At 41.5% G+C, this 14,469-nt stretch overlaps 1 protein-coding gene across 19 annotated transcripts in view; it reads right to left on the reverse strand.

Moving 5' to 3' along the window:
• The window catches only part of MAGI2 (membrane associated guanylate kinase, WW and PDZ domain containing 2), a 618,960-nt gene that overhangs the window by 361,335 nt on the left and 243,156 nt on the right, over window positions 1-14,469 (reverse strand). Inside the window, exon 1 of one of the 19 annotated variants that reach the window (XM_081879051.1) lies at window positions 13,874-14,269. The exons of the other annotated variants lie outside the window; for them this stretch is intronic. The gene's annotated coding sequence lies outside the window, so the exon portion shown is untranslated. Of the gene's footprint in view, window positions 1-13,873; window positions 14,270-14,469 lie in introns of those variants that run through there. 19 annotated transcript variants of the gene reach the window in all.

The raw sequence follows: 14,469 nt of genomic DNA on the forward strand, positions 1-14,469 counted from the left end.
AATTAGCTGGTCCCTTGGAGTTGTCCAGGTTCCTGCCCCTGTCCTCTATCTCCTTTGAACTGGACTTCAGCACAGTCTGCCTCCTCTGGTAGTATAATTTTCTTATGGAACGAGACAAATGGCAACTTGGTGTGGAATGTTGATGGAACCAAATACAGCAAAATAACCTGATCTCCGTGTTAATAATCTAGCCAGAAAACCACCTGGAAGCAGCACCCAAGATTAAGGCAACATTAAAGGCTTGTAGCTTTACCATGCCTTTAATATCACATATTAATGGAAGTTAGTGTTCCTGCTAGGTTCCTCCAGGACTGAAGAGCTGTCTACACCACATTGCCATGGCAACACATGGATGCATATTCATTTAATCTGAGACTGCAACTGTTCCTTAAGCAGCTATTCAGCTCAGAACTGAACACCTCTCAGTTAAAAAAATGAAAGGGGTGGAGAGGCCAAAATCACTGAAAAAATAGTAGCAAAAAGCTAGGCCATCCTGAGAAGCTCAGGAAAGGTGTATCAGATAGTGAGCTCTTTTGTAAAAACTGAGAAGGCATAGCAGTCTTTAAAAAAATTCCAAATAGATGACTCCAAATAGATGATTCAAAAAAAATTCCAAATAGATTCCAAAAAAAATCCAAATAGATGATTCCAAATAGATGCTTGGCAGGGGGTTGGACTCGATGGCCCTTGTGGTCTCTTCCAACTCTATGATTCTATGATTCTATGACTCCTCTGAAACTGCCACAGTCTCTAGAGAGATCTGCATTTCTGTTCATGCAGTTATTGTTCTATGATAAGCACATCACTTGCATGCTCCCTGCCTTACTGATGGTCACTGCTTGTATGTGATGATGATAATGTTTTCCTTCCACCAGATAATGCTGAGACAGAATGCAAAGTCCACCTAGGCTGCCTCAGGACAATCACCCTATCAACACCTGAATCTATCCTGCATGGTAGGATTTCATTACTGATACGCAACACTATTTTTGTGATTGCACTCATCAGTATGGAGTATAGTCACCTCTTCCTCCACTTTTTTTTGCTGCTATTGGCAGCTGTTGTGCGTTGGCACCCACAGCACCTTTATCAAGATAGGAATACTGGCACTTCATTTTTTTTTACTTGACTTTTAAAAGCATTAGTAGCAGGTCTAGTAGAACAATTTCACCACCGAAGGTAAATAAGCAGTCTTCTGTCCTTTGCAGCTGTTTCTCAATGTACTGATGTTCCTTCTTACTCGCAATAGCAAGTGCTTCATCATCATCAGGTGACAGAGGCAAGAAGACCCCTAGACTTCCAAAGTGCTCTGGAACTGAAGCGGGGGCAGAATCAGTTCCAAAATTGGCCTTTGCCCAGAAGCAAAGTCCAACTATGGAGAAAGTCCCTGCCCATCTAGTTGGTGTTGGGTTGTTAAGGTGGGCTGAGCAGTTTGGCTGCCTAGCACCAAAGCAAGCCCCAGCTTATTTTTCCAGCGTTAGTGCTGGCTCATCACCAGAGGAGTAGGAGGAAGGGATTTTGACTGACCTTGGTAATGACAAAGGGATAGGACAACCACACATTTTGGCTTGGCTACCATGGTCAGCCAAAAGTGATAAATCACTTCTTATTCATATAATGCTTTCCCTAGTAGTATGAGTATGTGTGCAGTATATGAGCAATTAAGAAAATGCACATTAGCATAGCGGCTGCCTGTATGATGCAAACATCAGGTATTGAGTAGCCATATGTCTCTTCATACAATCATCAAACTCCATATGCCTTTCTCTGCTTCTGAATTTACACACCTTTAAAGAAAACATAATATGGTAAGTGGCCCTGTGACTATTTCCTCATACTTTCTTTTCATTTCAAACTTACAAAGAATCTGCTTTGTGTGTGTGTGTGAATTTTTCTGACTGCGTTTGCTTGAGGAATGCACACAGCAGTCTCACAGGTTTTCTGGTGAAATAGATATGCATTCTCATGGAAAACCCAAGGCATGCATTGTGCCTGGAGGTGCTCTACTATGTATATGGAGCTTCACACAAACAAGGACTGCTTTCTTCTCTTCAGTACTCTGCCCATCTCATGGTGAGGGGTGTATGAATCATTTTCTGATAAGGAAGAGAATCCCTGCTTTCATGGTTCTCCATTAGTGCACTGGATCTCTGCAGACCTTTGGACTGTAGCAACAGATTTTAATAAGAAGCAAAAATGGAGCAAGGAAGTAAATGAAATAACAATGAAACACAGGATGCCTGCACAGCAAATGGGCAGAAAGACATATGTTCCTGCAGCAGCTGCTGCCAATATTTTTCTCTGCTTCGCCCCCAAAGGTTGTATGGAGGGGGGGGGGGGCTGTGCACCATCCAGGCTTTCAGATGAGTCATTACTGCTCGGAACAATGAAGCATGAAAACCATTGCTCCTCTCAAATTATAATCCTTTGTGAGAGCAATGCTCCAAAGCTGCTCTTTTAATCTAGATTTCCTATCTCAAATTGAAAACCTTCAGTGAACCCTTCCTTTAGGTGGTTTTAAAAAATGACAGGTCTCCTTGCTCTTTTAAGACTAGTCTGGAAATCAGATATACTCTTCTCATTCTTTCATTGGTGAAATCAAATTCATACCACCAAAATAGAAATTTTTTTTCTCGGGGAACATAACACAAACCTCTTATAACAAATGCCCAAGGTTACAAGACTAGTTCTTGAATGAAAGGCAAGCCTGTGAGCAGAACAAATGTCATTTCCAACCCAAATTAAGACAATGTTTTTTTCTTTCCACTTTTTTCAGTCATGGTAGGTTAAGTAATACAAAAGCCTTTAAACCTAACACAAAATTGGCGGGGGGGGGGATGTACACAAGGCCAGTGTGGTGTAGTGGTTAAGAGCGGTAGACTCATAATCTGGTGAACTGGGTTCATGTCTCCGCTCCTCCACCTGCAGCTGCTGGGTGACTTTGGGCCAGTCACACTTCTCTGAAGTCTCTCAGCCCCACTCACCCCACAGAGTGTTTGTTGTGGGGGGGAAGGGAAAGGAGAATGTTAGCCGCTTTGAGACTCCTTAAAGGGAGTGAAAGGCGGGATATCAAATCCAAACTCTTCTTCTTCTTCTAACAGAGCAGCATTTTTAATTTCTCCTCAAAAAGGTTGTTTTTCCACATACAGGCTAACATTCTCAATAGTCAAGGACCATGTGTAAAAGGAGGGTAGCATCTTTTAAATAATGGCCTTGCCTTCACCCAAAGTAGCCATAACTTGGTAACAAAAATCTATTACCACGGGTATTATCTACTAAGGAAAACATGAACCAATAAGGAATATTAAAGAAAACAAACACAGAGAAGGATCTAAAGGGCTGCACATGGTGTTCACCTGATGAATCAAATCTTTTCAATCATGTCATAGCCTCTTAGATCTGGAAGGTCATGGAATCATCCACAGCAGCAGCATTCAAGAACAGTACTAAATATTGCAGTTGGAAATAAAATTTGGTAACAACCTACTGATATATGCTTTCCATGTATAACCTGTAGCCACAGTGACTAGGAGATACAAGCCCATCACCACAATGTCTGGATAACTGTTTTAAGTGGTACAATTTTAATTGGGAACACTGGCACACATAAAGGAGCAGAAATCGCTATTATAATGCATTTCAACAAGAAGGAAGGAAGGATTAAAAGGTAGGTTTTATGTGATAATGAACTGTCACTGAACAATTTCACAGATGACTAAAATAGAATAGTGTTTAGAAACTGTTTTATTTTTATGGACAAATAAGGAGATAGTCACATTTTTGCTATTGCGATTTTTAAAATATATTTTCGACCTCACACCTTTCCCTCCTCCAAAAAACCATATACATTGCATATATCACACTTCATATTAAGGAAGTGGCCTCCTTCTACTGCCCTTGTTAAGAGTCCTGGAGCAAACCCTCACACTTTTAATAGGAGAAAAACTGATATTGTCCAAATGATAACATACTGGGAGCAAAAGACTAGACACAGATGCCAATTTTCAAAGAAGTTGTAGGGTCAATAAGACAAAATGGTGGCATGATCAAACAGCTTTTTGGTCACATTCTTTCTTTCCACATTGCTGCTGGACAGAGTTTAGTGGGATTTAGCGTTTAGTGGGAGAGCCAAAAGCAAGGGAATCTCAGCATATATTTCTGATGTGTACAGAATCACAGAATTGTAAGTTGGAAGGGACCCAAATGATTATCTAGTTCAACCCCCTGCAATTCAAGAATCCCACAGCTATCTCTGGGTAGGCTTGAACCACCAACCTTCTGGTTAACAGCCAGCCACTCTGACCTACTGTGCTACCTGAGATGCCAGAAATTTCAAGGTGGGGAGTTGGGACCATTGGAGCTACCCACCTTCTCCTAGAGCAGGTGGCTTCTTTTTCTGATACTAGGCTAAGGCTGGGCCAGCTTCAGTCCCTCACTCTCAACTTTTAATGTTGAGCCAAGGATTCCAATCTGATGATCGAAAATGAACACTGGTGGGTAATTATTAAGTAGTAATAATAATAATAATAATAATAATAATAATAATAATAATAATAATTTATTTATACCCCACCCATCTGGCTGGGCTTCCCCAGCCACTCTGGGCGGCTTCCAAAAATATATATTAAAATACTGTGCTACATCAATGGATGGATACGTTTTCCTATGAAAGCCTTTAGTTTTCTCTTGATGCTAATGAAATATTTCTGGTTTTACAGACTGAATAGCGATGGACAATTCATTTCATTTTGCATTAATATGCACTTACACACACAAGCAGACATGTGCATTTATATTGGTGTTTTCAGCAAGTATTTGAATGTACATTCTCTCTCAAACTACTATTTAAAGCTTTTTTTTTTTTTTTTACTTGCAGAGACTGATATCCACAAACAAGGTAAGTGCCTTGCCTATCACAAAGAAAACAATGTGGACGTAGGTTTATGTACTCTGAACTGATTCGTGACCTTGCAATTGCTCTTGAGCATCTGAAGCTCTGACTGCTAAAATTAAGATTTCTGTGTCAATGTGCAATCATTTGAATATCACACTCTGTTTTTAATAATCAGTATGTGATCACAGCTGTTTAAAATAAAGTCTTGAAATAAAACAACACTGCAGTTCAGATGCAAATGGAAATTTGCACATGTGGACTTTGGGCAAGTCATATTCACAAGGTTCAGATCATGGGTTGTCTTTGTTAACACCTCATGCTCAGGCATTGCTCTACCTATTTTACCAAAATAATCTAGCCCAAATATCCTTCATGGTTTATGTTGTCTTCAAGTATCGTTACAGATGTGTCTTCCGATATGCATTTCCTCATTTCCACAGTGACCGCAACAAGTCAGCCCCCACCCAAGCAGCACTTTCCATCTTCTGCTTCTCTCTCATTCTTCCCCCCACCTCTCATTAAGCACTTTCTAGAAGGTATGGTTGCACCGATAGATGACATTTTGCTAACAAGTAATAAATTGTTTCTTTCTAGCAGCAACAGAGTCATCAGATTTTTTTTTTAATTAGGTCAATTAAGCTTATCAATAGTCATCCCTCACCCTTGTCAAGGACACCTAGAAGCAGCAGCAAATCTATTTCCTCACTTCAGTTTTAAAGGGAAGGAACTGAATGAGCAATTCTAAATGTATTAGGCAGTAACATCCACAGTTGGGAAGCGTAATTACTAAATGCCCTCACTCCTTACAGCTCAAGGTTATAACCAGGATTAACCACTGGGACTGCTGAATCTGCAGAACTGAATAGTAAAGCTTCCTAAATGAACACCAACCCCCAAGCCTCTGAAACCAGTGGGGTAGCCTGGTTTTTTGTTTTGGGGTGTGTGTTCTGTGTGTGTGTATTAATTTGCAAGTGAGTAATGACATAGTACAATAAATGTCTGCTGGGAATAATGTCTCACATTCTGAGAGTTTAAGAAACTCAACCAGATAAAAAAAGGGGAATCAACATAAATTATTTCTCTCATATACAGTGGTACCTCGGGTTAAGTACTTAATTTGTTCTGGAGGTCCGTTCTTAACCTGAAACTGTTCTTAACCTGAAGCACCACTTTAGCTAATGGGGCCTCCTGCTGCCGCTGCACCGCCGGAGCACAATTTCTGTTCTTATCCCGAACACAATTTCTGTTCTTATCCCGAAGCAAAGTTCTTAACCTGAAGCACTATTTCTGGGTTAGTGGAGTCTGTAACCTGAAGCGTATGTAACCCGAGGTACCACTGTATATAGATAGATATAGAACTTTATATACTCTGTGTGAGAAAGAGTGGAAATGACTCAGTGCTATGTTAATTGATTAAAGAGCTGGGGGAGTGGAGAAGAAAGGATGAAGTATTGTATTGGTACCAATGGACACCCCATCCCAAGTGCACAGCTGTAACTACCTCATTGCTTGCATCTCCCTCTAATCCCAGTCCATAGCACCTCTCAAAGGGAAGGAACAAAGCATGCCATGATTGCCACTTGTGCCTTCCTTACTACTCTCAGTGCTTGATCATTTCGCACTTGTGAAGCATAATAATAATAATAATAATAATAATAATAATAAATTTCATTTATATCCCGCCCTCCCCAGCCGAAGCCGGGCTCAGGGCGGCTAACAACAATAAAACAGTACAAAAGTACAGCACAAACAACACTCTAAAATCATTCATTATAAAATTAATTCAAATCAAGCCACTGGCAATCATTGGGCCAGAGCTCCGCGAAGATTGCCGAGGGAGGGAGTCAGGCTGTGCCCTGGCCAAAGGCCTGGTGGGACAACTCTGTCTTGCAGGCCCTGCGGAAAGATGTCAAGTCCCGCAGGGCCCTAGTCTCTTGTGGCAGAGCGTTCCACCAGGTCGAAGCCACAGCCGAAAAAGCCCTGGCTCTATTTGAGGCCAGCCTAACTTCTCTGTGGCCTGGGACCTTCAAGATGTTTTTTTTTTAAGACCGTAAGTTTCTCTGTGGGGCATACCAGGAGAGGCGGTCCCGTAAGTACGAGGGTCCTAGGCCATATAGGGCTTTAAAGGGCCTCAGTAGGTGCCCCAAAATGTGCTACATATATGATTGTCATTGCAGTCAAAAAGAAGGGGTGCAAGTGCAGTCATGGATGAGCCACTCCTAAAATGTGTTGCCAGTGAACCATCTACATGGGCTTCTAATTTTTGAGAAAGGAAACTTCCGCATGTTGTTGCAAGGACTCAGTTTTCCTTGGTAAGGGAATGTCACGTTGCCATTTTCGAGTGCAATTCAATCTCTACCAGCAAATTCAGGTTGCACAATTCAAGCTGACTTGGGAATTTTTGCAATAAGGAAAGTATAGTGGTACCTTGGTTTAAGAACAGCTTAGTTTATTAACAACTTGGATTAAGAACGCTGCAAACTCGGAAGTAGTTTTGGTTTGTGAACTTTGCCTTGGAATAAGAAAATGTTTCGCTTCCTGTTGAGTGTGTTCCATTTGTAAATTGAGTCCCTGCTGCTATGGGAAAGCACACCTTGGTTTAAGAACGCTTTGGTTTAAGAACAGACTTCCGGAACAGATTAAATTCGTAAACCAAGGTACCACTGTAATTGGGAAATGCAATGGAAAGTGTGGGATAACACTTGCTTTAACAAACCATGATCTAGCCTCTCTGTAAACAAATATGAATGAATGCTCAGTAAAAAGCCAACATCAGCTAATATTCCTGTGAAGAAATCAGGATGACTACTCATTAAATAGGTTGTCTGGAAGTGAAGCAGAAGAGCATAACAAACTAAGATGATCAAGCCAATGAACTACCAGATGCCTGTGGGAAGCCTGGGAGGTCGACATGAGCACAACAGCACCTGAAATTTCCAGCAACTGGCATTCAGAGGAATGCTGCCTTGACAAGTAAAGAGATCCCTGTCAAATTACCTAGGCAAAAGCAATTCCTGCAAGCTTCTGGGGAAAAGGTGGGAGAAACAGAGCTGTGCAGCTCCCCAAAAGTCTGTCTGTCTGTCTGTCTGTCTGTCTGTCTGTCTGTCTGTCTCTCTCTCTCTCTCTCTCTCTCACACACACACACACGGTCAGGTAAAACACACACACACACACACACATATACACATCTACTTTATGCCAGCATAGGACAAGGAGTGTGTGGCACTGTGGTCTAAACCACTGAGCCTCTTGGGCTTGCTGATCGGAAGGTTGGTGGTTCAAATCCCTGTGATGGGGTGAGCTCCCATTGCTCTGTCCCAGCTTCTGCCAACCTAGCAGTTCAAAAGCACATCAAAGTGCAAGTAGATAAATAGGAACCGTGGTGGCAGGAAGGTAAATGCTGTTGCCATGCACTCTGGCTTCAGTCATGGTGTCCTGTTGCACCAGAAGCAGTTTAGTCATGCTGGCCACATGACCTGGAAAGATTTCTGTGGACCATTGCCAGCTCCCTCAGCCTGAAGCGAGATGAGTGCCGCACCCCATATTTGCCTATAACTGGACTTAAGGGTCCAGGGATCCTTTACCTTTTCTTTTTTTTTTACTTGCCAGCATACAACTATGACTAATTCCAAACAATGCCTGATTGTCAGGCATATTGATTCTGACAACAAACACTTTGTATAACTGAAGAGCAAGAATGCTCTTTAGCAAATGCACATCAGCTGATAAAAATACAATGAGTTACATTAGAATCAAACAAATAGTCCTTCTAGCCAAGCATTTCAAGCAATAGTGCTACATCAGATCCCTGAAGTACAAAGGCCTTAGGCTGAATTTCTGCACAATGAAAAATATTTCCTGCAATTGTCTTTATTTAGCCACTTAGTAGCACCAACATTTTTCAGTTGCAAATTATACATGTCACAAGAGACCAATTTTTACTCTGGACTTATAACATGACGTCACCTAATCTGATTCTAAATCAAGCTGCATAACTGCAAAATAGCATGTTGTTTTCATAGCAAGGCATTACAAGACTAGAGATTTTAGAAAATGTGGCATTATTTACGATAATTTATATTCACGGAGAACTTCCCATTTTAAACCTTTTTTTATGTAAAAACATGTAAAAGCTATTCAGTTCCAGTTAAATACAAAGTTGAGGGTTGAAGTCAAGCAGCTGGATCTCCTACAACCAGATTTCCTCCTCACCAGTCATCACATCTAAGGTCTTCTGACAAATCCATAGAAACACAACAGCCCTATTGTGGTCTCCATGCTAAGATTTTTGAAGATTAAGGTTTCAATCCTATAACCAGTTACCTAGGAGAAAACTTTAATTAATCCAATGGAACTTTGTTCTAAATACACATATTTGGATTTTTGCTGTAAGTTTCCTAGCACCAGTGCTTTAAAGGAGTGCTGAACTACTAACAATATGGTCCCATCATCTGCTTGTTTTAATTAACTGATGGCTAGCTGCATGCCATGATTAAAATTATGTCTACTGTATTGCCATGCTCCAAACATATTTGTTCTGCAAGAGAAAGCAGCCTTCGTTTCCTATTGCATAATGAGTCATTATGTTGGCCTGTCATTGTTCTGACCCACCAACATTTATGCATTCAGCTGGAAGACTTATCAGAGGGGTAGGATGCACGCAACAAGGTTTTTGAGGGCCACTCTGCTCTTTCTCACAAAGTAAACCTGTCTGTGAAGCAAGACACTACTAAAAAGGCTTTTACCTCTTTACTGTCCCAAGGACAGTCACAAGGAATACTTTAAAATTCATTCAATATTAGGGAAGCAAGCAGTAGATGGTTTACCTGGCTGATTAATCCACTAAGCTTTGCTACAGAGATGGCCAAATGGCCCAGGCTGCCCTTGGAGCCGCTCTGTCTGGTTTCTGAGTCGCCCTACCAAATATTCGTCACTCTGATAAAAGGTTTTCCTACAGCTTCATTTGTAGAAAAATAAAAACGATACCTGCTGGCAACAAAAAGAGACACCTTGATTTTACTTGTCCATTTTTGATTTTATATATAGTGCTCTGACTGTATCTGAGTGCATGGCTTCCTAACTGCGAAGCCTTTACTCAGTGGCAGACCCCGAGGTCTCAAATTTCAGCAGCACCATGTCAAAATTCAGCAAGCAATGTCAAAATTCAGCAAGCAAGCCGCCTTCCATTCTACACCATAGTTGGGGCACCTCCAAGGTTCTGTGCCCAGTGCAACCGAATCAGTCATGTTCCCCTAAATCCGCCTCTGCTTTACTGCCTGATGGTGCAAACTTTATTGCAAAGTATGGCCACTTGTGGAGAGAGAACTACCGTATGTGCAGTAAGGCACTCTTCCAGGCCCAAGATTTTAATCTGAGGAATAGAATAGTCTCTTGGAATACCTAAACTGGCCATTTCAAAGTTGCCTTTAAAAAGGGAGAGGCAACTTTACTTAATGGAATCATTTTTTAATTGCTATCTTTGAAATTTAAATGTAATAGGAAATGAAAAGGAACACGTTAAAGATGGTCTTTCCTTCTAACTGGCCTCTCAAATGTCCAAATCTAATGCTAAACACTGCACCCAACTCAGCATGCAGATGTGAAAGAATGGGAAATGTCTTTTACCAAGTAAACATCTGGAGTGCTGTGGCTATTAGAAGTCTTACAGTGCAATCCTATACAACATGTCTACTCAGAAGAAAGTCTCATAACATTCAATGTACAGTACTTACTCCCAGATAATTGTGTCTTGGATTGCAGCCTGAGTTAATATGCCCAGCAAAGCTAATTTGCACATTTATTTCCAGAGGAAAAGGAGAACATGCAACATTTCCTCTTCCATTTCTGGGCAAATGGATTTGGATGGTTCATTCTGCTATAAACAATTCCTCACTGCAACCACATTGGTGATGAACAGAATGTTCTGGGTAGTCAACAATTTGCCCTTGTCTGCCTGCTTTTATTCAGAATGAGCTTGTTCTCAGACACTTTGTTTTTCTGTCTTTTCTTGGGGGCCTGTATTCAGCTTTGTCAAACCCTTCCATACAAAGAGTGCAAATTTGAAAACTAATCTCTGCCTGTGCAGCATTTTATTTTCATTGTTTACACTTATGAACATACATAGTTGGAAATCAACTGGATTGTCTAGTATCCAAAGCTGCAGCTGCACTGCTCGATGCTCAAACATGGCCAGCTGAAATTAGGCATCTGGAATGCCTTCACAGTTCCAATTATTTAAATTCTGTTTGTAAGGGGTGTGTAATGTTGGCATGACATTATTGTTTCTCTGGTGGCGTAAAGGATGGCTAGTCCTCTTTTTACATTTCCCCACCTTGTAAATTGCATCACTTTCCTCTGAATAGGCTATTTATGATGGCGAAATTATCTACGTTTATAAAAGCATTAATCAGACTGCATGTGTGCACTTAGAGGTCCATTTTCACCATTTTCTCTGAATCACACTGCACCTTCAGGCTTTTAGTTCTGTGGAAACGAATTGAAGCATGCATTGGGAAAGAGTGTTTTGATACATTACACCATTTCTAAACAACCATCTGAAGGGTTGTGCCTTTTATACTGAGTAATTGGCACCACATTTGTGCCACGAGAATAGAAGCTCTGAAAATTACTGCTTGCTTGCTGCCAGTCATGTCTGAAATTGAATAGAAACTATTGCATTTTGTAGCCTCGATACTGAGTATTCTTTGTGTTTTTATAAAATGCTAATTTCGCATTCAAAGATCAATCATCAATTCATCTAGTCACTATTTTTGGATACCATGTCCTCACTACCCATCCTATTTCTCTAGCCCACTCTTTCCCTGGTAGCTATTTATTGTGACACTTTAACTCTTTCTGGGCACTGTAGGAGTGGGAAGGAGATTCCATTTCCTCTTAAGCCAACTCCAGTACAGCTCAGCAAATCATATCACACATGGCATTATGGAGGAAAGGGAAGGCAGTCAAGGCTACACCCCCTACCTTTCCTTTCCCTAAACACAGTGCTTTTTATAAGAGCTCTCCTCCTGCTTCTGCTATCCAGAATACATAGACAAAACCAACAACAATGCTTCAGGTTTGCCAGCACTCAATAGCTCTTTGATTCAGTGATTTTCATCAATGAGTCTGTCTTCAAGCAAAATAAAATAAAGAAAGATTTCTCTCTCCCTTCCTCACTGTTTAGTTGTATGCGACCAAGAGCTTTCCCTTTTGAATTCCCTAGCAGTGATGTTATCATAAAAGCATGATTATCCATTCAGAAATTGACCATCTTCTAAGGATTGGTGCTTATGCCTTTCAGTTCCCCGTAAGTGCTGTTTTGCATTTTGTACCCCCACCTTTCCAGTGGGTGGTGCATTATCTAAGCCACGTACATTTTAAACACACTTCTCTTTTCCATTAATACTGTCGGAAGTGGTGCTGTTGGCAGAATTCATACAGCTCGTCTGTAATAAACATTTCCTGTCTACTGAGGCAGTCATATTGCCATGGGTTCCTACTTCAAGGGGGGAGAAAAATGCCCACCAACCTTTCCCACCCCCACCACACTCTTCCTAGTCAAGTATCCCTGACAATACACAGCAGAGGTTTCAAACAAGGGAACTGAAATTAACCAGACAGGCAGCCTCAGCAAAGCACAGTGATTAGAACAAACAATTGTTTCAGAGAAATGCATGGCTACTCAGAGACCATCTTCATGGAACTACAGAAGAGATGTGGAGCCATTTTTCACTAGTATCCAGAGAAAATGTCAGCATGCAGCTGCTCTGTGCACTGTCAGACTGCATCCTACTTTGGCCAAAGGGGGGACCCAGATAGTCATCCCTTAAGGATAAAATTTTAAAGGGCCCATTACAAATCTGATTTACTGGTGTTCTCTTGTGGTGCTTTCTGATTTCGGTGGGGCATGGAGCTGAATGCCAGCTACCACTAAATGTAAGCTTCTGTCTGCATTTCAGGTGGCAGGGATTTAAAACATCCAATATTACCCCAGGACCAGCTCTTTTCCCAATTACGCCCCCCCCCAGTTTACTTCAGAATCAAGCAGAGCATAACCACACAATGGGAGATTTGTATACATGGCTTTCACTAACATTAAAATAAAAAACAAAGCCCCAATGCATTCAGATGCAATGCTTTTTTGTTGTTGTTCCAAAAGGCAGAGGCAAAAGGCATGTTCAAGAACAAAAGGAAATCCATCATTCACCATGAAAGGAACACAAATGCATTCAGGTCTGCTAGATATAGCTAGCTTTTATTTTACATGACAACAGTCACACTCAAGCAGATACAGAAGTCTGAAACACCAAATCCTGGCTCTTCCCCAGCACTAGCTTTTAAGCCATTGGGAAGCAGAGTAATTTTTTTAATGGTTTCTCTGCTTTTAATAGCAGCCAGAAAGTGACTCTAAAGGAACAAGCTGATTTTGGCACTGCTGAAGAAGGAAGCCTTCAAAAGTTAACCTCTTGACCATTCATAAAATGAACAAACAGTCAAAATAAAATTGCCCCTCATTTCCTAATCATGTTGCTGCCACCTCAAGAAACTCCAAAAAGTCCATTCTTCCTTTGTTGCTAAAGAGCCAATAATCAATGCATCTGTTCAGCCTTCCTGGCAATCTGGATTGTTCCTTCTTCTGCTTTTTGCTTCCTACATAACAATTATCTGATACTTTCTGAGTAAAAAGGGGTTGGTTGGCCATAAGAACAGCAGCACAGAGCTTTACAGCAAATACCGAACATCCTCCATATAGCCAAGTGAGACTCAGGATCAAGTTTGTGTTCCACATCTGTTCAATTACAGGTAGCGCTACAAATTCCAATTTGGCAATGTGGGGTTTAAATGCCCACAGCTGGACCACCCCCTCTCCCTTTAGGTCTCAGCAAACTGAAGCATGGCTCCAGGCACGAATACAGGAAAGGAAGGCAGGAGTGGAGAGAGAAAGAAGAGCAGGAAAACCAGGCAGAGCCTTTCCCCTACCTTTCCATGGTCCTCATTTAGCCAATCTGCCTTCTCCTGATAGTGAGGCCACCTGTACTGATCCAACCCATTTGTAAGGGAAGAAAATAATCTTCTGGAGAGGGAAGAAGCCTCGGCTGGGCTTGAGAGTTTTCAGCGCGGGTGTCTAGAATTTTCCGCTAAAGCCAGACACAGCAACGCAAAACTGCAGCTGAGCGCTTTTGTTTTCTCTCCTCTCTGAAGGCAAGCAGGCAGCAGCAGCAGCAGCAGCTCCGGAGTCTCTCTGTCTCTCTCCCCACCCCCACCAGCAGCCTAACTCTGCTCTCCTTCAGTCAGGGTCCTTTAAGCATCTGAGCAGTGATGACCTATTCTGTGCCCATCTCTCTACCTATTACTCTTGGTTTCCCTCAGATAAAAGAGCAGGATGAGGCAGCAGTCAGGTGACCCTTCCTCTCTTAAAAGCAGAAGACACACCAATAGAGGCTCTGATTTCTTCTTTTCTTTTTTAAGGAGATAAAGGTAGCTCATTTACATTACACAGCAAGAGGAAAAATATAGCTATAAGGGCTGATAATTAGTGTTTTATCCCACTCTCCCTCACCTCCCTGAAAAATCAA

Source organism: Podarcis erhardii, assembly GCF_964252035.2.
Source record: "Podarcis erhardii genome assembly, chromosome: 10".
NCBI classification, from domain to species: domain Eukaryota; kingdom Metazoa; phylum Chordata; class Lepidosauria; order Squamata; family Lacertidae; genus Podarcis; species Podarcis erhardii.